This window comes from Hemiscyllium ocellatum, chromosome 13 (genome assembly GCF_020745735.1).
Source record: "Hemiscyllium ocellatum isolate sHemOce1 chromosome 13, sHemOce1.pat.X.cur, whole genome shotgun sequence".
NCBI classification, from domain to species: domain Eukaryota; kingdom Metazoa; phylum Chordata; class Chondrichthyes; order Orectolobiformes; family Hemiscylliidae; genus Hemiscyllium; species Hemiscyllium ocellatum.
In genome coordinates, this window is record NC_083413.1 from 94,554,986 (window position 1) to 94,581,331 (window position 26,346).

Below are 26,346 nucleotides of genomic sequence, written 5' to 3' on the forward strand. Positions count from 1 at the left end.
GCTCCTCATAATTTTATCATACTGAATCACGTCACGCTCATCCTTTCTGCTCCAAAGTAAACAGCCCGAGCTTATCCAGCCTCTCTCCATAGCTGATATGCTCCATCTCAGGGAACGTCCTCGTGAATCTCCTCTGCATCCATTCCAGTGCAATCACATCCTTCCTGTAATGTGGCGCCCAGAACTGCACACAGTATTCCATCTTGGCCTAAAGAAAATCCCGTTTACACTTTAATAATCTGTATCTCGATGAGTAAACACCATGATTATTATCTCCAGTGCCATCTTAACTAACACATTACCCTGCCTAGTGACATTCAGGGATGTATGGAGAAGCACTCCCTGAGCTTCCTCGTGTGCTGCCATTCATTGAGTCCTCTCCTGTCTGGTTCCTTCTTCCAAAGTGCATCACCTCATATTTATCAGGGTTACATTCCATCTGCCATTGATCCACCCATCTGACCACTCCATCTGTATCTTCCTGAAACAAAAGGCTTTCCTCTTCATTGCCAACCACCCGGATAATATTTGCATGAAACACAAACTTACTTATCATACTCGCCCCACCCCCTCCAAATGCACATCTACATCATTTATAAATACTACAAATAATAAGGGATGCAGCAGTGATTCTTGTGGTACACCAGGGACACTGATCTCCAGTCAAACAAATAGCTTTCTCAAAGTATCCTCTGTCTCCTGATACTAAGACAATTTGAATGCCAGTTGCCTAATTACCCTTGATACCATGGCCACGAGATTGTACTTTCTTCATCACCTCTGTTTAAGGTCTGGCTGGAAAACCATATAAAAACCTCTTCGAAAAAAAGTAAATAAAATTCGTTCGGTATGACTTCCCTCTGATGACTTCATGCTGACTATCCCTGATCAAATATTGCCTCTGTAAATGAGGATCAGCTTTTTCCTTCCCTATTTTCCCCAATAGTTTCCCTGACACTGATCTGATACTCACTGATCGACAGTTCCCAGGTCTATCTCCACCAGCCTTCCTGTAAAGGGTGCGCTCCAGTCCTCTGCCCCCCTCTTCTTTGCCCAGAATCTACCGAAGTATTCGTTTCAGGGCCTTTCCTCCCTCTCTCCAACAGCAGCCTGTAATGCAACTCATCCGTACCTCGGGATTTGTCCAATTTTATAGCAGCCAAAGCCTTCACTACCTGCTCGAATTTTATATCGATCTGCTCAAGAGCTTCCCAGTCCATATTCTCGCATTCTGAATCTGCCTCCTCCTTCTTCCAAAGTAAAACAGCTGTGAAGTTCTCATATCACAATTTATTAACGTTCTCCAGCGTCACACACAAATTTCCCCCTTTGGTTTCTAATGGGCCTTGATTATTCCCTGGTTATTCTGTTCTGCTTGATGTTCTTGTGGAATATCTTGAAATTGTCGATAAACTTGGTCGCACTTGTCAATGCCCCTATTTTATTTCGTTCCCTCTGCTTCAATATTTTAAATCTTCACTGAAATCATCTCTGTTCTCTGAAACACTAGAGAACAAAGGCTGAGTTTTCTCAGTAGACAATCTTGTCATCTGAGGATATAGTCTGACGAATGTCTATTCAGTATTCAGTTTGATTTACTTAGATCAGGACATCAAAACTGTAGCTGAAAAATGTGTTGTTGGAAAAGCGCAGCAGGTCAGGCAGCATCCAAGGAGCCGGAGAAACGACGTTTCGGAGTTAAGCCTTTCTTCAGGATTCCTGACCTGCTGCGCTTTTCCAACAACACATTTTTCAGCTCTCATCTCCAGCATCTGCAGTCCTCACTTTCTCCTACATCAAAACTGTGCACAATACTACAGATACAGACTCATCAAAACTATGTGTGACTGGTGCAGAACGTCTTTGCTTCTAGTCAGAGTAAATTACGCCAGAATCTGGAATCTGTACTGAAACCAACATATGCTGGAGATTACAATGAGTCAGACAGCATCCGTGGAGACAGAGCACGGAGCTCTATGTCGGCAATACAGTGATTCCCTTTAAAACAGTCAAACCTCACCTTTACTTTCTCTCATTTGCATATGTTCCTCCCAATTCCTGTTGCTTTTTTTCTGCTAAAGTACCATATGAATTCTTTAAAAATCCTCCTGAATATCCAACGATACCACATCCACTGGTTCTTCGTCATTTATATCTATAAGGGATATCTTCAAGCAAGCAGTTTGTCACTGTTGACTTCCTTTTCCGATATCTAAAATCATTCTCTTCGTGTTTGCTATAATTTTCGAAGTGTTCGAAATCCCATTCTTTACAATAAAGTCCAACAGATTACTTACTGTGAGTGACAAGTTAACTAGTCTGTAGTTCTCCACTCTCCCTCTTCTTCCCTTCTTAAATTATTGAAATGCATTTGAAACCTTCCAAACTGAATATGGAAAGTCATAGTGATCCGCAATGCAATCAATCTGTTTATTGCTGCTTTCTCTGAAAATTTGGTATAATGTAATCTGATCCAACAGACTTATCAATGCTCAACCCAGCTGTGTTTTGAAATAGTAGCTCATCACCGATATGAATGATTTTAGTTTTTGGTTATGCACGTCCATGGTCATGTTATATTTCTGGGAGATTTTCTGGATCTTTTTCCATGAAGGCAGACATAAAGCAACTGTTCAGTTTCCTGGAATTTTTCTATTCTCTCCAAAAATCATCCTGTCCGCTCTTTCACTATTCCACATTTGAACTTGCTTTTTTTTTCCCTTTCAAATATTCATAGAGGTTTTTCCGTCAGGCTTTTTGTTTCTGGTTAGTTTGCATTCTTGTACTCTTTTTGATTTACTGAACACTTTTTTAGTCCTCTTTTGTTGTGTCCTAAATTTCAGGGAATCCATAATATCTGGCAATTTTCTGAGGCACGTTCTTTGATCTAATGCATTTTTTGACATTATTTGTTAACCCTCGTTGAGTCACCTTTCCCTTTTGCTAATTACACCTTGGAGGGATATATGAATATTGTGTGCCTTTAAGTGTTTCTATAAGTAACAGACATTGCCTGTCTTTCATTAAATCTTTTTTCATGTACTTTTCAAATTCGCTGAAGCCAACTTATTCCCCATATGTTCATGTGTTACATGACTCAGGAATATACACGCAATTTAAGAAAAAAAACTGCTCTGTATTCAGATGTCATGTAAATATCAATGTATTAATATCATTATCATCAACAGCTCTTTTAAGCCAAAGGTTCAATTAACTCTTCTGATTACACATCACTTCCAAAATTGCCTTATCTCTGACTTGGTGCTCAACATACTGTTAAAGAAACCCATCTTATACACGCTCAAGAATCAGATGTAACTTGAAGCTATCCATTATTACTGCAGTATCCACAAACCTGAGTATCTAATTTCCTGTTTTATATCATACCCAACAATTGTATCACAATTTTGACTTTGATATAAAACTCCCATCAACGTGTGCTTCTCCTTGCTGTTTCTAAGCTCCACCTTACCAGATTCTGTGGAATCTGAGTGACGTGGGCTCTGGGGAGCTTAATGGTGGATTCAGGCGAGATGTTTGGCGACACACATCTCAACATTGATATCATTTCATCACATCTTACCCGTTCTTCGCAAGTGCCATTGTAACATTTTCTCCAGATCTCCCGTTATGCTGTGGAGTAGGGAAGGAAAATGATCTTTCAGCAATGCTGTGCATTCCCCCAGTGAGCTGAGACAGCTCTAACCTGGGAGGGAACTTTACAGCAGGCAGGTAATGTGTTGCTGCTGCTGTACATGATCTTAGTGAGATCACATCTGCAGTAGTGTGTACAGATTTAATCTCCTCACTGAGGAAAGAATTTTGGAATGAACTCAGAGATTGTTCCCTCAACGGATTTCTGTAACAAAGGTGTTAATCATAGAATCCCTACAGCTTGGAAGCAGGTCACTTGACCCATCGACTTCACACAGATTCTCTAAAGACTATCCCATCCAAACCCAATACATCCACCCCACCCCTCCTCCCCTCCAATCCACCCAATCCCTGTAACGGGGCATTTTCCATGACTGATGCATTTAGCCTGCACATCTTGGCACTGTGAGTAGAAACTGGAGAAACCTACGGAAACCAAGCAGACACAGGGAGAATGCACAAACTCCACACTGTCACCTGAGTCTGGAATTGAACCTGGATCACTGGTGCTGTGAGGCAGCAGTAATAACGACTGAGTTATCCAGTGAGGGCAACACAACCTGTCTGCACAGTTCAGCCCTCGAAATGTGACCTAACAGCAGGGTGTTTCCATAAGTCCCCAAACCTGTCGTTGAGCAACAGGAGGAGGACATTGAGAACTTCAACAGCTTGATCAGGAACTGGAGCAGGACATGCAAGCCATCGAGACTATAATGTTGGAATACGAAGAGGACATTCATCCCATCGAGACCATAATGTTGGAAAACCACAAGGACATTCATCCCATTGAGACTATAATGTAGAAACAAAAGGATGATATTCAGCCCATCGAGACTATAATGCAGGAACACCACAAGGACATTCAGCCCATCGAGACTATAACGTAGGAACATCAGGAGGTCATTCAACCTATCGGGTGTGTAAACCAATAACAGTAAGAGTCCATTAAGACACTCATAGCCGTTACACCACAACTGAAACAGAGCTTTTACAGCTTTGTGCCTATTACACAGGAATTGAAAGAGAATGTAGAGGTTATAAAAAGGAAAGAATTTCGAATATCCAGCTTCACTAGGGAATGGAAAGTAATGGGCAAACTATTGGGACTGAATACAAATTGTTAGAATCTGTTATTGAGGAAATAATAATGGGAGATTTTCAAAGTCAAACCACAATCCATCACAGTCAACATGGTTTTATGAAGGATCGGTCTTCTTTGAATGATGTGACAAAGTTTCTTTTAATAAAAAATGACAAACAAGGTGAAAAAAGGGAATGCTATAGATGTATTATATCTGGACTTCCATGTTGCATAATGTGTCACACAAAAGATTAATATGCAAGACAAGAGCACATGGGGTTATGAAATGTTTATTTTCTAGGAGAGAGGATTGGCTAACCAATAAAAGCCATGATATTGAGATGCAAGAAACCATTCTTTCTCTACGCACTGCGAATGATGTGGAATTTAAAAGTTTCTTGCATCTCCATGTCAGCATCAACAAAGCCAGCAGCAGAGGTGCCTGTCCAGATGAATATCACTCTCGGGAGATGCTCAGTCAGAATGAATTCACGCGAAACAGGGAGTGGTCAACTGCCTGACTAGAAATGCGCTGTAAATATATGGGGAAGAGGCAGAGGAATGGAGCTATCTATGCTTTTGGTCTTCCCTCACAGGAGGTGTGCAGCCTTGTTCAGGCCAGCATGCTGTGCTGATCTTGAACTGAGTGGCTGGTTCAGCTGTTCCACAGGACAGTAAAGAGTAAAACACATTGCTGTGGGTTTACAGTCACACAGAGACCTGACCAGGGAAGGATGACCCATTGCCCTTTCACCAAAGGATATGAGGCAAGCAGATGGGCTGTTTCTCACAAATGATGATGGTTTCATTTCAATGCCCTAATTCAGTCATGAGCTATCTGTGCCTCTAGATTATGAGTCAATGACTTGACCACCATACACTCCTTTGGACTGTGTGATCTGTGTGTTGTCATTCCCAGGGAACAGTGAAGATTGCGTCATTGAAGATATTCAAGGCTGATCTTAACTTACTTTGATGAATAGCACAGTCAATGCTTATTGGGAACAGACAGGAAAGGAGGTAATCAACTGCAAACAGACCAATCATGATGTTTCTAAATTTAGTAGCAGGCTGGAGGGGCCTAATGGCCAACTGCCGCTCTTATCCCACATGTTGTTCTCCAAATTATTCTTTGACGCTGTTACAGAAAGAAAGGTAGACTGCATTCAGCCAGTCAGCGTTTTTATTATGAGACAGGAGGAAACCATTCTGTCCCTCAATGGAGTTACACAGAAATAGAATGCAGTCTTTCACCCTATTCACTAACTTATACCATTTGGAGGAGGCCCTACAAACTTTCTGGGAAATTACACTTTAACAGGGGAGCCCTGGTTCATCAACCTGAAGTACAGTGTAAAGATAATTTGTCTTTTGTAGAATGGACAGCTGTAACTTGTGGAAGTCCTCAGGGATCAGTGTCAGTTTATCAACATCTTACAATCTGGATTAATGATTTGGATGAAGGGGCTGAATGGATGGAAGTTCAATTCCCTTATACACCAGGAAAGTTTTACAAAAAGCTGTCAGTGAGACAGAGCTTCTGCAATGGGATAGAGACAGGTGAGGGTAGAGCGTCTACAATGCTATAAAGAGAGGGGGAGGGAAGAGCGTCTGCAATGGGATTCAGACAGGAGGAGGCAGACCGTCTGCTATTGGATACAGACAGGTGAGGGCAGAGTATCTGCAGGAGGATACAGACGGGGGAAGGCAGGGTGGCTGCAATGGGATATAGACAGGCGGAGGGCAGAGTGTCTGCAATGGGATACAGACAGGGGGAAGGAAGAGCGTCTGCAACAGGATACCGACAGGGGCAGGGCAGAGCATCCACTATGGCATACAGAGAGGGGGACGGCAGAGCGTCTGCAGTGGGATACAAAGGGGGAGCCAGAGCGTCTGCAATGGGATACAGACAGGAGAGGCAGAGCGTCTGAAGTAGCATAACAACAGCGGAGGGCAGAGCGTCTGCCATGGGATACTGAGAGGGGGAGAGCAGAGCGTCTGCATTGGAATGCAGATTGGGGGAGGCAGAGAGTCTGCAGTGAGATACAGACAGGGGGATGTCAGAGTGTCTTCAATGGGATACAGACGGGGGAGGGCAGGGCGTCTGCAGTGGGATACACATGGGAGGCCAGAGCATCTGCAATGGGATGCAGACGGGGAACATAGGGTGTCTGCAATGGGATACAGGCAGAGGGAGAGCATGGTTTCTGTAATGGGATCCAGACAGATGGAGGCAGTAAGTAAACCTTGGCCAAAAACAGTGCAATGTGGGTGACGGAAACTTTGTGTTCTGAGGTAGGATAAGAAAACATTTAATTATTTAAATGAAGAGAACCATTTATTTTCCCAGAGCCCACGTGGCTCAGATTCCACAGAATCTGCTAAGGTGGAGCTTAGAAACAGCAAGGAAAAGATGGGAGTTGTATATCAAAGCTGCAATACAGATGTTGGGTATGTTATAAAAGAGGACATTAGACATACAAGTTTGTGGGTACTGCAGTAAAATGGACAGATTCAAGTTGCATCTAAACTGTGTTAACCCAAGTGAATGGCAATACTGGGAAAATCGATTTCATGAGCATATGTAAGATGGTCTGCTTTAACCGGATGGTCAGCACTGAGTTAGAGATCAGGCTCTTTTGGAGTTTTTTCATGAAGGCGATGTTTAAAAAAACCTCCAACTTGATTGAGACAAGTAGAATGAATGGACAATATTGTGGCAGATGAAGAGCCATGTGGGTAGATGTGATATTGTATACTTTGATAGAAAACGAGAACAACAGCCTACGATTTTAAAAGGTATTGGTTGAAAAATGTTGATCTATAAAGGGACTTATGCTCCATTATTTGCTTTCTTCTGCGCAGAGATCCGAGGTCCATGCAGGGCAGCGAGTTCTGAAGCCTGTAGTCAATACTGGGGATAGCATTGGCACGCTGCCCAGTGTACACAGATCCACCACGGGGATAGCTGTAACGTTGAAAAGGACCTGGATCTCGATGCACGCTAATCACTGAAAGTAATATTGCAGGAACATATGGTGTGTTGACCTTCACTTCAGGGGGATTGGAGTCCAGGAGTAACTGTGTCCTACTGCAGCTGTACAGGGCCTTGGTGAGACTGCATCTTGAATATTGTGCAGTATTGTGTGCAGCTTTGGTCTCCTTCCTAAATAAAGGACAAACATGACATTGAGGGATAGCAGCGAAGGATGATCAGACTGATCTCTGAGATGACAGACTAGTTGTGGGAGCAGAGTTTGGGACGACTGGGCTTGTATTCCATGGGATTTAGGAAAATGAGTGGAGATCTCAGAGAGATATGTAAAACACTGACAGGGCGAGACAGATTGGAAGCAGGGATGATAATTCCCCTGGCTGGGATGCCTAAAACACGGTGTCATAGTGTTAGGTACAAGCAGACAATTTATCAAGTAATCTCTCATCCTCTATCACTCCAAGGAGAAAGGCCCCAGTTCCTTCAACCTTTCTTCATAAGACATTCCCTCCAATCCTAGCAGTATGTTGATAAATCTCCTCTGCACGCTCTCTAAAGCTTCCATATCCTTCCTATGTTGTGGTTCTGTTCACCGAGCTGGGAATTTGTGTTGCAGACGTTTCGTCCCCTGTCTAGGTGACATCCTCAGTGCTTGGGAGCCTCCTGTGAAGCGCTTCTGTGATCTTTCCTCCAGCATTTGTAGTGGTTTGAATCTGCCGCTTCTGGTTGCCAGTTCCAGCTCTCCGCTGCAATGGTCATTATATTGGGTCCAGGTTGATGTGCGTATTGATTGAATCTGTGGATGAATGTCATGCTTCGAGGAATTCCCTGGCTGTTCTCTGTTTGGCTTGTCGTACAACATTCGTGCTGTCCCAGTCGACCTCATGTTGGTTGTCATATGTGTGTGTGGCTAATAAGGATAGCTGATCATGTCGTTTCGTGGCTAGTTGGTGTTCATGGATGCGGATCGTTAGCTGTCTTCCTGTTAATCCTATGTAGTGTTTTGTGCAGTCCTTGCATGGGATTTTGTACACTACATTGGTTTTCTCATGCTGGGGAACGGGCCCTTCGTTCTGTTGAGTTGTTGTCTGAGAGTGGCTGTTGGTGTGTGTGTTGTTATGAGTCCTAGTGATCGTAATAATCTGGCTGTCAGTTCGGAAATGCTCTTGATGTATGATAGTGTGGCTAGTCCTTTGGGTTGTGGCATGTCCTCATTCCGCTGTCTTTTCCTTAGGCATCTGTTGATGAAATTGGCGGGTATCCGTTTTTGGTGAATACATTGTATAGGTGTTCTTCTTCCTCTTTTTGCAGTTCTGGTATACTGCAGTGTGTTGTAGCCCTTTTGAACAGAGTCTTGATGCAACTTCTTTTGTGTGTGTTGGAGTGGTTGCTTTCGTAGTTCAGGTCTGTTTGTGTGGCTTTGCTGTATACCTTTGTGGTGAATTCTCCGTTAGGTGTTCTCTGTACCATCACGTCTGGGAATGGGAGTTGGTTGTACTTTTCTTCCTCTCTAGTGAATCGGATTCCTGTGGGTGTGGCGTTGATGATCTGTTGTGTGTTCTTATTTCTGTGTTTTTAATTATTACAAAGGTCTCATCCACATATCTGACCCAGAGTTTGTGTTGAATTTGCGGTAAGTCTGTTTGTTCTAGTCTTTCCATTACCGCTTCCACTATGAGTCCAGAGATGGGTGAGCCCAGGGGTGTGCCGTTGATTTGTTCATATATTTGGTTGTTGAATGTGAATTGTGTTGTGAGGCACAGGTCCAGTAGTTTGAGCATGCCATCTTTGTTGATAGGTTCAATGTCCTGTTGCCTGTTCTGTATGTCCAGCATGTTGGCTATTGTTTCTCTGGCTAGTGTTTGGCCGATAGAGGTGAACAGTACCGTCACATCGAATGAGACCATGGTTTCTTCCTTGTCTATGTGTATATTTCTGATGATGTCCAAGAATTCCTGTGTTGATTGTGTCTGGATCCGCTGGTCAGGTGCTTCAGTTTCTGCTGTAGTTCTTTAGCCAGTTGTGTGATGCTGTCCCTGGTAGTGATACTATTGGTCTGAAATGGATGTCTGATTAGTGCATTTTAGGTAGTCCATAGAATCTGGGGGTGTTGTTCATTTAAGGTTTCATTCTTTGTAGGTCAAACCTGGTTATCTGTCCTTTTTTTTGTAGGTTCCTCAGTGTGTTGTTTATCCTATTAGTGAGCTGTAGGGCGGGGTAAAACACCCTCTTTTGGTAGGTGTAGGTACCTGCATGTAGTTGTTGCGCTTTTCGGATGTCGTCTGCCTTTTCCAGGATGACCGTCATTCTACCTTTGTCTGCTGGAAGTATAATTATGTTCTTATCGTTTCTTAGTGATTTTAATGCTTCCCTCTCCTTGGTGTTGAGGTTATGTGTTTGTCTTTTCCTTGTTATCAGGGGTACGATACTCTGTCTCACTGTTTGTTTGTCTCTTCTGTCAGCCCTTTGTTCCTGAGTGTGCATTATAGTGTTGCTAGGAAGTCTGCTGTCTTGGCGACCCTGTGGTTATAGTTGAGTCCCTTGGACAGTATTGTTCTTTCCGTGTCTGTGGGAGAGGTTTCTAACCTAGGTGTGTGTTGTGGTGTCCTCTCTGCTGTGTGTTAGTTTGGACATTTTTTCTTTTAGTGCCTTTTTTTTGCGGAGTGTGGTCCTGTTCTGTCCTATGGTGACAGACTGTTCTATGGTCTTGGTCCATTCCTGATTGGTGGTTTTTGAAATTAATGATTTTTGGCGTGCAATTTCTTGTCTGTATTTGTGACGTCTGTTGTGATCACTAGGACTCGTAACAGCACACAAACCAACAGCCACTCTCAGACAACAACCCACCAGAACGAAGGACCCGATACCCAGCATGAGCAAAACCAATGACGTGTACAAAATCCCATGCAAGGACTGCACAAAAGACTACTTGGAAAAACAGGAAGACAGCTAACGATCCGCATCCATGGACACCAACTAGCCACGAAACGACACGACCAACTATCCTTAGTAGCCACACACGTAGATGACAAGCAACATAAGTTCGATTGGGACAACACTACTATTATACGACAAGCCAAACAGAGAACAGCCAAGGAATTCCTCGAAGCATGGCACTCATCCACAGATTAAATCAATAAGCACATCGACCTCGACCCAATATACCGACCACTGCAGCAGACAGCTGGAACTGACAACCAGAAGCAGCAGATTCAAACCACTACAAATGCCGGAGGAAAGATCACAGCAGCACTTCACAGGAGGCTTCCAAGCACTGAGGATGTCACCTAGACAGGGGACGAGACGTCTGCAACACAAATTCCCAGCTCGGCGAACAGAACCACAACAATGAGTACCCGAGCTACAAATCTTCTCACAAAGATTGAACATGCTTCCTATAATGAGGCAACTACAAGTGAATACTCCGTGGGGTCGAACCAGAACTCCAAAGTGCTGCAGTATAATCTCGCGGCTCTTAAACTCAATACTCTGCAAATGAAAGCCAACACACCATTCACCTTCTTAACAACCCTATCAACCTGTGTGGCAACTTCGAGCGATCTATGGACATGGACCCCAAGATCTCTCTGTTCCTCCACACTGCCTTTAACCCTGTATTCTGCATGCCAGTTCAACCTCCGAAAGTGAATAACTTGACACTCCCGCGTTTGGACTTCATTTGCCACTAATCAGCACAGCTCTCCATCCTGTCAATGTCCCTTTGCAACCTACAAGAGCCCTCCACATTATGCACAACTCCACGAACCTTCCTGTCATCGGCAAACTTACTCACACACCATTCAACTTCCTCATCCAAGTCACTTCTAAAAGTCACAAACAGCAGAGTTCCCTGAACTGATCCCTGCTGAAAACTACTGGTCATCAATTCTAGGCTGAATATATTCAAAATATCACCACCTTCTGTCTTCTATGGGCCATCAAATCATGTATCCATACAGATAGTTTTCTCTGTATCCCATTCCTCCTTACTTTCTGAATGAGCTTACCATGAGCCTACTAGGGGTAGCACGATGTCTGTGGTTAGCACTGTTGCCTCACACCTCTAGCGACTCGGGTACGGTTCCTGTCTCGGGCGACTGTCTGTATCGTGCTTGACTATTCTCTCTGTGTCTGTGTGGGTTTCCTCCTACAGTCCAAAGATGTGCAGACCAGGTGAATTGGTCATGTTACATTGCCAATAGTGTTAAGTGCATTAGTCAGAGGGAAATATGTCTGGGTAGATTACTCTTTGGAGTGTCGATGTGGACTTGTTGGGCCGAAGGGCCTGTTTACATACTGTAGGGAATCTAGTCTAATCAAACTTTATCAAACGTCTTGCTAATATCCTCTGCTCTACCATCAAAAACCTGTTTTGTCACACCTTCAAATAATTCAGTAAGGTGCATGAGTCATGAGCTGCCCCTCACAAAGTCATGCTGAATATCTCTCATTCAATTATTGATTTCCAAATAGTCATAACACCTGCCTCGTAGAATCCTCTCCAATAATTTGCCCACCACCAACCTAAGACTGACTGGTATCTAATTCCCAAGGTTAACCCTTTCTTGAACAAGGGAATAACTTTTGCCACCCTGCAATCTTCTGTTACGACTCCAGTTGATAGTGATGGCACAAAGATCATCACCAAAGACACAGCAAACTCTTCCCTCGCTTCGTGTAGTAACATTGGGTATATCCCATCTGGGCCAGAGGATTTATCTATCTTTACGTTTTTCAAAATTTTCAGCACATTCTCTTTCTTAACATCAACGGGTTCTAGCATATCAGTCTGTTTCATGCTGTCCTCATTAAAATAGAGACACTCCAACCAATCACACTGACTGCACCTTTGCCCTGTCAAGTGCCCATACTTGCTCACAGACTCTTAGCACTCTGTATCAACTGGTCGCTATCGACTGCATCATGTGATCCGTACCTCATATTCCCACACACCTGCCAAACTATTTTCTGCCCTCCCAAAGGTCTCTTGCGCCCAGGATATTGTTGTCCACCCAGTTCAGGTGCAACCCGTCCTTCTTGTACAGACCCCACTTTCCCCAGAAGGTATCCAATGACACACATATCTGAAAACCTCCCTCCAAAACCAACCTGCATCCATGTGTTCAGCTGCACTCGCTCTCTCTGTTCCTGTCTCAGTAGAAGGTGGCAGCGGTAGCAAACCTGGGATTGCTACTCTGCTAGTCCTGCCTTTTAGCTTCCAAGCTAACTCCCTATATTCACTTTTTAGGTCGTCCTCCCTTTGCATATCTGTCTTAGTGGTACCGATGCGGACCACGACTTCTGATTGTTCTCCGCACAGCCCCCCCCCCCCCCCCCCCACCCCACTCCCCGAAGAATCCTGTAGACTCAATCTGTGTCATCCCTGACCCTGGCACTCAGGAGGCAACATACCATCCAGGAGTCTCGCTCACGACCTCTCACTATTGAATCTCCTATTACAGTCGCTCTCCTAGTCTCCCCCATTCCCTTCTGAGTCACAGTGCCATGGTCAGTGTCAGAGAGCTGGCCGCTTTGCTTTCCCCTTGTTGGTCCCATTCCCCAACAGCATCCAAAACGGTATACTTGTTATTGAGGGAAACGGCCACAGGATATCCCTGCACTCTCTGCCTATTCCATTTCCCTCTCCTGACCGTTACCTAGCCATCTTTATCCTGTAACTGAGGTGTGACTACCTTCCTAGAACTCCTCTCTCTCATCCCCTCATCTTCCCAACTGATCTGAAGTTCATCCAGCTCCAGCTCCAGTTCCCGAACGTGGTCTGTGAAGAACTAGAGTTAGGTACACTTCACGCAGGCAAAGTCAGCAGGGACTTTAGTGACGGCCTTTACCTCCCACATCCTCCATATCTGGTAAAGATGACTGATGAATTTCTTTTCTTAGGTCGCACACATTGCTGGCAGGAATAACAAGGAAAGAGAGAGGGAGTAATATGTCATTCCTCCTCAGAAACGTTACATTTGTTCCTCTCTCTGACGTGAATCACATAATAATGTTATCCAATCCCAACCTGGACCGTATAAGATCTCCTTGAATATTGCCCAAACTGTTTTCTGTCACATTTCTTGCTTCATGTAGCTGCACCTTCCCATTTCCTTTACAGGAAATGGTCCCAGTTGATTTGAAGATATGTTTATTTGCGGCTGTGTATTTTTTTAAAAATGGAACATTTAATGCTTTCACAATATCTGTGTTAAAATGAATGCATCCAAAACTTAAACAAGTACAGATATTTCTGGAAAAGCTCTGGAGGTCCGACAGCATCTGAGACTCTGGGAGATATTTGGTGAGGCCAATGTACACCGTGAGATCATCTTGTCACACCTTACCTGTTCTTTTTAAGTGTCACTGTGATATTTTCACTAGATCTCCCGTAATGCCGGTGGAGAATTGAAGGAGAATGGTCTCTCAGCAATGCTGTGTATTCTCCCAGTCAGCTGAGATGGTTCTAACCTGGGTAGGAACCTTACAGCAGGCTGGTACAGTGTTGCTGCTGCTGTACAGGCTCTTCGTGAGATCACATCGGGTGTAATGCTTACAGATTTAGTCGTCTCACTGATGAAAGGATATTGTTACACTGGAAGCAACTCATAGAAGGTTCCCTCAACTGATTCCAGCAATGCCGGTGTTAGCTTATAAAGAAAGGATGTTCAGATTGATCCAATGCCCATTGGGCTTTACCAAGAATGGAAGATGATTTTATTTTTACATAGAACACTGGAAGTAGTCAAAAACAGAGGCCAATTACACAGCAAATGGAGAAATGCATTCCATATCTCCATCCTGTTACACAGGTACAGCAGGAGGATATTCAGGCCTTAGACCCTGTTAGACCAGAACAGGACGCGGTTATTCAGCCCCTAGATCCTGATATACAGTTACAGGAGGACGTCAATCAGCTACTCTTGTCAACAACACTGGGCCCAGAATAGGCCATGCAGCACCAGTAGCCAGTTACACAGCAACAGGATCAGTCCATTCAGCCTCCTCGAGTCTGTAATACAGGAACTGGAAGAGGTCCTACAGTGACTGGAAATTCGTACACTGAGATAACAGGAGGCCATTCAGCCCCATGGAAAATGTTGCATGGGAATTGGATGAGGATGCAAACTTTATGAGACTTCTTATTGGAAATGTGGAAGAAGTTCACGTTGCATGTTGGGATTTGGGAACAGGAGACTAAATACTCCCTCGGTACCATTTTAGGGATGCGAGAGTAGACCATGTAGCAATTCCAGCCTGGTTTTGAGGAATGTGAGAAGACAACTTCAGCACTTCAAATTATTACATAGCAACACGAAGATTGCATAAGCCCTCTAGCCTCTTACACATTAAGACAATGCCATCAACATGGTAACGTAGGGCCACCATAAAGACATCAGGCCATTAATTTTGTACACAAGGAAGAGAGTTAGTCCAATCAGACACCCATATCTCCTAAAGATCAATCAGACCAGGTCATTTAAAGCCATTTGCGAATCATACAGAATTGGTGGGAACATAGAGATTATAGAGAGGTAAGAATTTCAATTATCACCTCCACGATGGCATAAAAAGTATTGAGAAAACTCTTTGAATTTAAGAAAGATTCTGAGAATATATTATTCAGGAATTAATGGCAGAACGTTTGCAAAGTCAAAACACAATCCATCAGAGTCAACATGATGTTGTGAAGGATAAATCGTGTTTAATTTTTGCTCGAGTTCGTTAAAGATGTGACAAGCAAGATGGATATTGAGAATCTGCAGATGAAGAACTTGGACTTCCAGAAGGCATTTCATAAAGTGTGCCCAACAGATTAATCTGCAGAATAAGGCCATGTGATTAGAAGTAGCCTTTAGCTTGGAGACCGGATTGGGGAACCAACAAAAGCAGTAAAATGGAATAAACTGGTCATTTTCTGTTTGGCAAAATGCAACTTTCTGTCCCCAGACCCCAACTATTGGTAATCTGTACTATTACATATTTGCAGCGATAGACAAGCTAGAACCAAATTTTCAGATGACACTAGAATAGGTGTGAAATTGCAAAGAAGATGTAAGAACTTTTGAAATGGATATGGATAGTTTGGGCCAACATTTGACAGGTGAAACTGAAATCTGATGGTATGAGTCTACCATTTTTGTCAGTGCAACAGATAGGCAACTTATTCTTCAAATGGAGAGAATAACTTCAGAGTGTTTAGGCGCAGAGGGAGCTGAGTGTCCTCATACATGTCACAGAAATCTCAGATGTAGGTACAGCAGGACGTGAGAAAGGTAAGTGCAGTTTTGGGATTTATTTATAAAAGAGCAGATTTTAAAAGGAGGGAGTCGCAACTGGAGTACACTGCGCAGTTTTGGTGCCCAGACTGCAGGAGGGATGTAGCTGCCATGGAGGCAGTTCATAAGTAGTTTACAATTTGATTCCAGAGATGATGAGTTTGCCCTCTGAAGAGAGATTGAGCAGTTCAGGCCGATACTGTCTGGAGTTTAGAAGAATGAGAGAAGATGTCACTGAGGTCTGGAGGATGCTAAAGGTGATTGATAATATTGATGTGAATGAGATAGTTCCTCATATGGACAATTCACAACAAGAGATCAGAGTTTTAGGATAAGGCAGAGCAAAACAAAAACAGAGGTAAGGAAAACTTACTTCTCTCAAAGAGTTGTTCACTGCTAATGATAAGGCACTTAATTCACTGCCCCAGAGTGCAATAGGGGCTGGGACATTGAGTAAATCAACGGATATGAAGAGCGTGCAGGAAAGTGGAACTGAGGCGGTAATGATATCAGACATGTTTTTAATCATAGGCAGAGAAGGCTCAGGGGCTAAATTGTCGACTGATGCACCTCGTTCTTATTCAGCCTTTCGAATGTGTTGTATAGGAATCGGGGAGGACTGGTTATCAAACAGGAAGCAGGTACTCTGGGTAAATCAGCTTTAATTATTTTGTCAGAACGTAACCAGGAAGGTCACTCAGTGACCAGTACTAGGTCCTCAGCTATTTACAAACTATATCAATGATTTGTAGTAGTAGAACAAATGTTCTGTCAATAAGTTTGGCGATGTCACTAAGATAAGCAGGACATTAATTTATGAATGGAGGGTCTGCAAATGTATATTGACAGGTAAGTTCAGTGGATAATGGTTAGGCAGGACGAATTTAATGTAATATATAACTTTTATTTTTTTCAAGAAGAATGTTAGGCAGTATTCTACCAAAATAGAGAGGCATTACAGGACTTAGTGATACCGTGTGTACTGGACGGTTCACTCTGACCCGTTCAGACATGGGAAATGCTGCTCCATCTCCCTAATGGTCTATTCCTTGATGTTCCCAGGGCCCATTGCTCTCATTCATCATATATATCCTCTGTTGCAGAATTATGATATTGATGTCGACATGCTGGGCGATGATGGACATGTCACCCCGTCCTGCATAGAAAGCTCTGGATCAAAGAAGATGAATGAAACAGTGACCCTTATAGCCTCTGACAGCACCGTCCTCCCCCTGGTGTGAAGCTGCAGGTCATGTTGAAGGAGGTGATACCGCTCTGTGACTAGTTCCTTGTTCTGTCAGGGTTCACTCACACTTTGCTCCTGGGTTAAGTGTAGCTTGGGAAGGTGTTCCTGGAAAACCCGGGGTTGATACAGGGGACCACTTTCTCCAGACACACTCACTGTGTGGTTTCTGAGCTTCCCCTCTCTGCAGCCTCTGCTCCATTTGGTCTTCATGTAGCAGACCCAGATGCTGTAAGTACAGACCCCGTGTTCCATCCAGAGTTGGGTCACCAAATCCTCAGGTCTCCCTGAATGTCTGAGGCAGCTCACAGCACAACCTCTAGCAAACCCCAGCCCCTCCACTAACTTTTCAATAACAGGTGTCAGTCGCAAGCACTTCAGCTACACGTTTCTTTGGGACCAGACAAGACCAGACCACTCAGAATATTTTAAGAAGGCAACCTAGACCCTAACATTTCTTTGTTTTAACCTTAGATGTGAAGTGCGTGTTCCAGATGTGTTGTGACTGGTCAAACATTTCAAATTTAAGCAAAATGTAACCCATTCAAATGGTCTAGTTAAAACACAATCAAAGAGAAGAATAATTTGGGATAGCTTCTTTACTGTAACACTTATGCAAACAATAGATACACTACATTCTACTAAGTAACTGTGCTAATACAGGAACATCCCTTTTACATACCTTTTGGCAAAAAGGAAAATTCAAGCGCAGAATCTTACGTACAGTTCTGCAATCCAGGAGGAAGCAACTTCAAGAGACTTGAGCAAGGGATAATGTATTGAAACTTTCAATCCTTCTGGGACCCCAAGCAGGTTCTGAATGCTGCAGCGAAAATCAAAACGTGAACACCCGTCTGATTGGGCTGGCCGTTGCCCTTCCATTGTTACCAATGTTTTAATAAAATCTAACGTAACCTTGATTACTTTCTTCAGCCATTTTCATTCGGCAGTTCGGCATCTCTGCCTTTATGACCTCTCTTCAAAAAAAAGGGAAAATAACCCTTTCAAATTAACACTATCGTCACATCTCCCCCTTTGACAAAATGAACCATCAACACACAATAGCAGCTTCATTTTAACCCCATTATTCTACTCTATAATAGTAGTCCACAGTTTGCTATGGACCAGACCAAACTGCGTTAAAATACTTTAAGATGGTAGCCTGGACTCCAACCTTGTCTTATAGCAAATGTATATATATGACATTGACACTTAGCATGCAAGCATTCACAACTCTATTCTATTTCAGTCAGTTTATTCCTGCCACAGAACGTCTTTGTCTTTCTTCATTCAAGTCTCGACAACCTGTCAGCAAGTATGTTTTCCCGTCATGTCACCTGTATAACTTCCAAATTGAATAGCAGCAATAACAATCTCTATCTGCACCGACTGGAATATTTGCCATAAATTTCTCCAAAAACGTTTGGAGAAACTCCGAGGAGTTATGATCAGTATATCAATTTGTCTCAGACACGGTATTGGCAATTTAAATGCTGAAATGTTGCAACATCAACACCAAACTCAAAGCCTCCTTCCCAATTGTGAAATATTTCTGTTGAAGATTTCACCGGACACTCCAACCACACATTACATACTGGAGAAAATCTCATATCTTCAATAGTTCTTCTGAATGACATGTCTTCTCATCTCTCAGCATCAAAGATTTACATGCTTCTGTACCTTTTAATGCTGTAACCTCTTTACCCCTGCTCGGCCTGGTCTACGACAGTAAACCTTACTCTCACAGGTATAGATTTTAAGAAGATCTTGCACATTTTTTCTATCCCTCACAGAAACCAAATTTTGACTTATGGGCCAACTGATAATTATCAGCCATTTCCACTTATAATCTCGCCATTGTAACTCTCTGCTCTTCCACACGAGTTCTCATGACTGCAGTAAGTTAATTTCTGAACTCCTCCAAAGTAAGAATCTCTTACGAGTGTCATAGGTTGCACGGATTTTACTACTGTCATTCACCTTTCAAAATTACTGTGTTTGATTCTTTCAAACGCAATGTACATTTAACCAGGGACCCTTTTTCAGATTCCTAAAACGCTGTCAGTAGGCTTCTGGCACAAGTTCATATGCACTTCAAATGGATTTCTTTACCACCTCATATTGGCCAGATACCTCCTCCGTTAGGAATGCACATACCTCACTACGTATATCTACCAGCTTTGTTTAGATCAACTAATTCCTCATTAAATGTAGACAATGCCTGGTTGTATTTAAACAGATCTCCATCAGGCCTTAAGCTACCATAGGATTGTTCATCCTCACTATCCTCCCCATTTAGCCTAATATCTACCTTCATCTCCGCCCTTCTAACTCGACTTTCCTCTCTAATTGCTAGCTTTTGACGTTGAAACTCTCTCTCTTTCTGCTCTTCTTCTTTCTTATTCTGTCTTTCTTCTTTCTCTCCTTTTGTTTTAATTCTACTTTTAATCACATTTCAAACTGTTTCAATTCCTTTTAGTATTCAAGCTGCCTCATCTGCAATTGATTTCTAGCCATTTCCAAAGACTCTGATGATGTTTCCACCAAAATTAAAATGTCAACCTATAGCTGTATGTATCTTTCCTTTTCTCACAAACTCAACCCCAGTTTGTCTGCCAATTCTTACAGCTTTGCCTTGCTCACATTTTGTAATATCTCCAACTTCACTTCTTCCACACCCAGAGAACTCTTAGAGACAGAAAGAACCATTAGCAACAAAGCATTATTTAAACAACCCGAATTCAACACCTGGAACAAAAGACTCAAACAACTACAAAACACCTTTGAGCCCAACAATCTCCCTGCACACATTCTCCACCTCCCCACATGGGTTTCCTCTCAGTTTTCCTTCCACAGCCCAAAGATTAGATTACTTACAGTGTGGAAACAGGCCCTTCGGCCCAACAAGTCCACACCGACCCTCCGAAGAGCAACCCACCCATACCCCTACACGCAATTAGTGATTCTAATCCTGAATCCCATTTGGAATTGTCGATTTCGAACCGGGAAAGAGTCCACAGTTTGCTCTGGACCAGGCCAAATTGCCTTAAAATACTTTAAGATGGTAGCCTGGACGGCAAACTTGTCTTATAGCAAATGTAGATGGGAAATGGGTGTTCCAGATGTGATGTGGCTTGTCAAACCACTCAAATTTAAGCAAAACACAATTTATTTAAACACTCGAATAAAAATACATACAAAAAGAAGAGAAGTTTAGAATAACTTAACTACTGGAAATCTTAACAGAATAATAGATACAGTACCTCCCACTAATGAACTGTTCCAATGTACGAACATGCCATAAACTCGTCCCTTGGCAAAAAGACGCATCATAGGTCCTTCAGTCTCAAATGCAATTCTCTAATCCAGGAGGAAACAGCGTCAAGACAGATTTCGGAGAGAATAGCAGCTCTGGATTATTTACTGAAGCATCCAACCCTGCTCCCACCCCAGGCACCTGGTCATTGTTACAGCTCAGAAAAACTGGAAAGCCTGGTCTATGCAAGCTGGCCATTGTTATCACTATTTATTAAAAAAAACTGAAAACCTCCCAAGTTATATACTTCAGCGGTATCCAGTATGTAGTTCTACCTTTAAGATATATCTTTAAAGAAAAGGAGCAAATAATCTGCTTTGAAGTCACAACATTGTCAGAGATGTTAGATGCCTGGTCCTTTACAATAATGCTCAATGTGCTGCCTCGTGTTACTGACCAAACGATCAACTCAAAGGCTCACATCTAAAATTGAGTCGAGCATAAAAATGTGTTGCTGGAAAAGCGCAGCAGGTCAGGCAGCATCAAAGGAGCAGGAGAATCGATATTTTGGGCAAAAGCCCTTCTTCAGGAATTGAGTCGGTCAACATAGAGACCTATGAGTAACACTGCCAGAAGCATGGAGGGAGGCAGTATTTGAACAAGTTCCCTGATGCAGTTAGTAATGTTCTGCAGAGTGAATATCTGGATAGAGAGTCTCAACATGAACAATTATAGTGGCCAGCAGTGAAGACTAAATGAAAGAACAGTAACACAATCATAACAGGTTTATAGAAAAACCATATCTGGACGATGAGACTTACCAGGGACACTGACGATAGACAGGAGAGGATAATAAATATATTGAATAATGAGAAGAGCATAATAGATCCGCGATGATAATGAGAACCAATCATAATATGTAGAAAGAAACCAAACATCATCGGATAACCCCCTGTCCATTGTTGGAACATTGCAGTCTAATGTTCTCAGATTATGATCTCTCCTCCCCTTTTCCATTTGATGCTGCTGATCCCTGCCAGTGCTGATGGTGATGCTCCAGCTGTTACTACGGGATTACACATTGAACAGAGCTCATGTATTATTAAAAGATGGGAACTCTCCACTGCGAGAATTAGAATCCATGAAGACTGACATTAATCGCAGTCACAGAAGAAAACAGGTTTAGTTAATCCCTTCCTTACGTACCATTTCTTATTCATAATAAAAGGGAATATTTACTCCGTCTCGACGAAATGGGTAGGGTTACTGACGGACGGACCATAAATCTTTCAATTTTCTTAAAAACTGAAACCAGACCAGACACCATGAACCCAGACGAGATATGTGTTCAGCATGGAGCACTGTGCAGACCAGGCTAGAGCACCGCTGAACATCACCCTGCAATCAGTCCAGAGTAGAACACTGAGCAGACCTCAGCAGTGCATTGAACTATAAACCCAGATGAGACATGTGTTCAGCAGGGAGAACTATGCAAACTGGACTAGTGTACTGAGCAATACAACCCTCAATCTACCCGGAGTGGAAAGGTATGCTGACCACAGCAGTGCATTGATCTATAAACCCAGGTGAGATACGTGGCCAGGGTGTGGAACTGTGTCCACCACCCCAGTAAATTTCTCGTAACACTGTGTTGGATCAGTGGGGAAACTTGCAATCCATGCTGGGAGTGAAATGATGTGCAGCGCCCATCCAGTTACAGCTCCATATCTCCATTGTGCCATGACACAGGGATGTTGTGGTTCTGAAAATCACTTCGAGAGAGAGATGGTGGGGGAATCACTTTAAGTATCAACAAATGGGAGGGGTTTGGGGGATAGACAGAGAGAGGGAAATTGAGAGACAATGTCAAGGAAGGACGTGTTCTCAGGTTCCAGAATGCTGAAATGAAGAAATTTTGACGGTATTCTGCAACATGAGCCAGTGTTTCCAGGAAAGCTAGTTGAACAGAATATTGGTGTGAGGTCAGATGATGGAGAGTATTGAATGAACATTTGTTCTGCAGCTTTGTAACTGGAAGTAGGATCAGCACAAACTTCGACTCAATGGATTGAATCCAACAATAATTTGTGTCAGTAACATTTTCACTGAGTATGACAGAGGGATTGTCCACACGAGGCTGAGCTACTTTCCTGGTGCCACCTTATCGAACTCATCTCATTAACTACCCATCCCACCCCATGGTATTCCTCTCATTCAATGTCAGCTAGATTCTCTCACCCATCATGGCTGGAGGTATTCACCATCATGGAGAAAGTGAGGACTGCAGATGCTGGAGATCAGAGCTGAAAATGTGTTGCTGAAAAAGCGCAGCAGATCGGGCAGCAACAAAAGAGCAGGGGAATCGACGTTTGGGGCAGAAGGTACTCACCACCACCCGCATGACCCCAGATATTCCGTGATCCCTGGCACGGGTGCCATCTTTAAAAGACCAATGGGCACATGTTTGTGCTTGCTCAGTTTGGAGCTTCCCTTGCTCTGTTTACTCCAAGCATGGCAGATAAGGGGCAATTGCACCACGATTTGTCAACATTTGAGACACGGAATCCTGGTAAATGTGCTAGTACAGAGGGGGCCATTGTCTTCCCAGTGGAGTCCACACCACTAGACCCACCGTGCATGCTCTGAGCTCACCACCGAGCTCAGTGCAGTATCTGAAGAAACGACCAGCAATACAGGACAAGCATCAATAACCTTCCCTGCTCTGTCAGGATAAGGGTCACTGTATTCTCTCTGCTCCCTCACACTCACTGTATATCTGTTATAGCACCTTCCCCCGAACAAAGCTCATGCTCCACCACTCTCAGTGCAGCATGCAGCACCTTTCCTCTCTCTCTCGCTCTCTTTCTCTCTCTTCACCCCCCAACTCCACTTCACCCCGTCCAATAATGACACTGCATGAATAAGACACTGTATACTGAGTCCCTCCGGACACCTCACCATGTCATCCCTCCCCACCTGCACAGGCACTAACAGCAGGGCCACCCAATCCCACCCTTACTCCCACTCTCCCTTTCTCCCATTCCAGGAGAAACAGCCTGGAATGGGACAAAAATGACCAAGCATGGTAGTGGTGTGCCCGATATCCATCCCCTCACCTCCCCCGTCCCCTCCCTGCCACGTGAGGAGAATCCTGGAACAAGCTGGAGAGGACTGGGACGCCTCGTATGGAGATTTTGAAACTTTCACGTCCCACCTACTGAGTAAGGAGCAATGTTCAGTGAAGGTCAATTCTCACTTTAAACCCACTGACAGTGCTGTTTCCCCCGGCAAAATTTAGAAGGCTGGCCCTAATGCCATCTCCCTTTTGTGTCGAGCTGGTGCAAATGGAATCCCCTCCGTCTCGGTGGGAAGGAGGGTGGGCTCACAACACATCGTCTCCACTACCTCCCAGGAAGGGAACACGGAGGCTCCCTCCTACACCTCCCCCTGTAAACCGCTCAGAGACTGAAACTAATCTGTGATAGTTACTGCTCTCCCCACTTGTCCTGATATCACATGCGCCCAGAGCCCTCTGCTCCTACAGAGCCTTTAAAATGGTACAGAACGTTTTTTTATTGACTTTCAGAGTTATTCCTACCAAGGTGCATCACCTCATACTACTCTACATTGATTTTGATCTGCCATAAACCTGAATACTAAACCAATGTGTCACTCTCAGGCTGGAGGACTGGGAAAGTAATCCGCTGCCTTTAATCGTTTCGTGGTTTTAAGCAGAGGGCAGTCACACATTACAGGCGGGAAAGAGTGATTAGTGCTTTTGATCCAGAAAATATTATCTTTCTTTTTCTGTGGTGTTCAGCAACAAGTATCTACTCCAGATCCTTTATGGTGCAGAGTGTGTCTTCAGGGTGTCTTTCCTTCACATTGGCAGACGTCCAATAATAGCCACTGAAGTTGGAATCCAAAGCCAAACAATTAAAGATCTTCATAGTTCATATCGAAGGCAGAGCACATAAACTCAACATCATACATTTGAGGTGAGTACCTTTCATCTGTTGAAAAACGTAATTCTTTGAACTGTGTAATTGAGTAAAGTGAAACAAATTTTAATTAATCCACACTGAGCTGAAAGCTGACATTTTAAATGTGACTCAAAGCTAGGAATGGTTGAAGTCTTGTACAGTGGCCCATGCCTCTGAGCCAGAGCTCTGGGTTATATTGCAATACCTGAATGTGCGCCGTAATGTTTATTACTCTGGACCAGAAGGTCTGGATTCAAGTCCTGCTTGTCACAGAGGTATGCCACGGTATTTCAAAACAGGCTGATGAATAAACACAGAAATGAATAATGAAGCAGCTTTAGGGACTATTGCCAAGTGGTGGGAGTTTCCCTACCTCTGAGCCCAAAAGTGTAGATTCAAATCCCACAGAAGTGTTTCAAAATGTGGCTGCACAAGTTGATTAAATAATTTCAGAATTCTGATGTGTTGGAGAAGGAAGAGGTGTCAGTATTGAATTTCAGAACTTAGGCCCGGGATGACTGAAAGCACAGCCATTCGTGTTGATTGGAGTCACATTTGCACATTCTAGAGCTTTCTAAAATCATGAAAGCCATGGATAGGGTGAATAGTCAGGTTGTTTACTCCAGTGCAGGGAAGTCCAAAACTAGAGGACATAGATTCAAGGTGAAATGGACAAGATTTAAAAAGCACCTAAGGGGACTATTTTCACACAGAGGGTGGTGCATGCATGAAATTAGTTGCCAGACGAAGTGGTGTAGGCTGTTACAATTACAACATTTAAAAGGCATCTGGATGGGGACGTGAATTGGAAAGGTTTAGAGGGATACGGAACAAATGGTGGAAAATGAAACTAAGTTAATTTATGACATCTAGTTGGCACGAATGAGTTGGATCAAAGGGTCTGTCTCCGTGCTGTGCACCTCTATGAATCATCGATCCAATTTGTAAAGCTGTCTTTGTAATCTTTGTAACCTCCTTCACTTTCCACTATATAACTAATCTTGTTATTAGCCGTAAACTTGCTCACCATGTCTTCTATAATTCTCATCTAAATCACTGATATAAATGACAACCAAAAGTTGGTCCTGCACCAATCCATGTGGAACGCCGCTGGTCACAGGGCTCCAGTCCCAAAGACAACCCTCCTCCACCACCCTTTGCACCCTGCCAATAACCCAAAACACACACACATGCAGACATACAGAGGCACCGACACATTTTGGTGTTCAAGACAGCGATAGATATATTCTGATTGATAGGCGGAGCAACGGTTACAGTGAAAATGTGGGAGAATTTGGTTGAGCCAAATGTCAGCCATGATTGAACAGCAGATCAGACTCGATGGACCAAACACTGTGGTTCTGCACCAATGTTATATGCTCTATGGTTTATGCTGTCCGATGTGTCGACCCAAAAGAGCACTGGAGGCTGAATTTGATAAAAACTTTATGGAACAGAATAAATGGGAATGTGGAATAGGTTTGAGGGTCTGAATGGTGTGTGTATTACCTATTGGTTGTGCCTTCATTTTCCTTAATAAAAAGATAAGCTGACTGTGAGGTTCATACACTTTTAAATTTAGATGTCCTACCATTTAAGATTGAGATAAGGATGTTCCTATCTCCTGAGGGTTGTGCTGTCTGTGGTATTCTCAACCCGAGGGAACAGTGAAGACTAGGCCATAGTGTCATAGTCATAGAGATGTATAGCATGGAAACAGACCCTTCGGTCCAACTCATCCATGCCGACCAGATATCCTAACCCAATCTAGTCTCACCTGCCATCATCTGGAGCATATCCCTCCAAACCCCTGCTATTCCTATAGCCATTCAGATGCGTTTTAAATGTTACAATT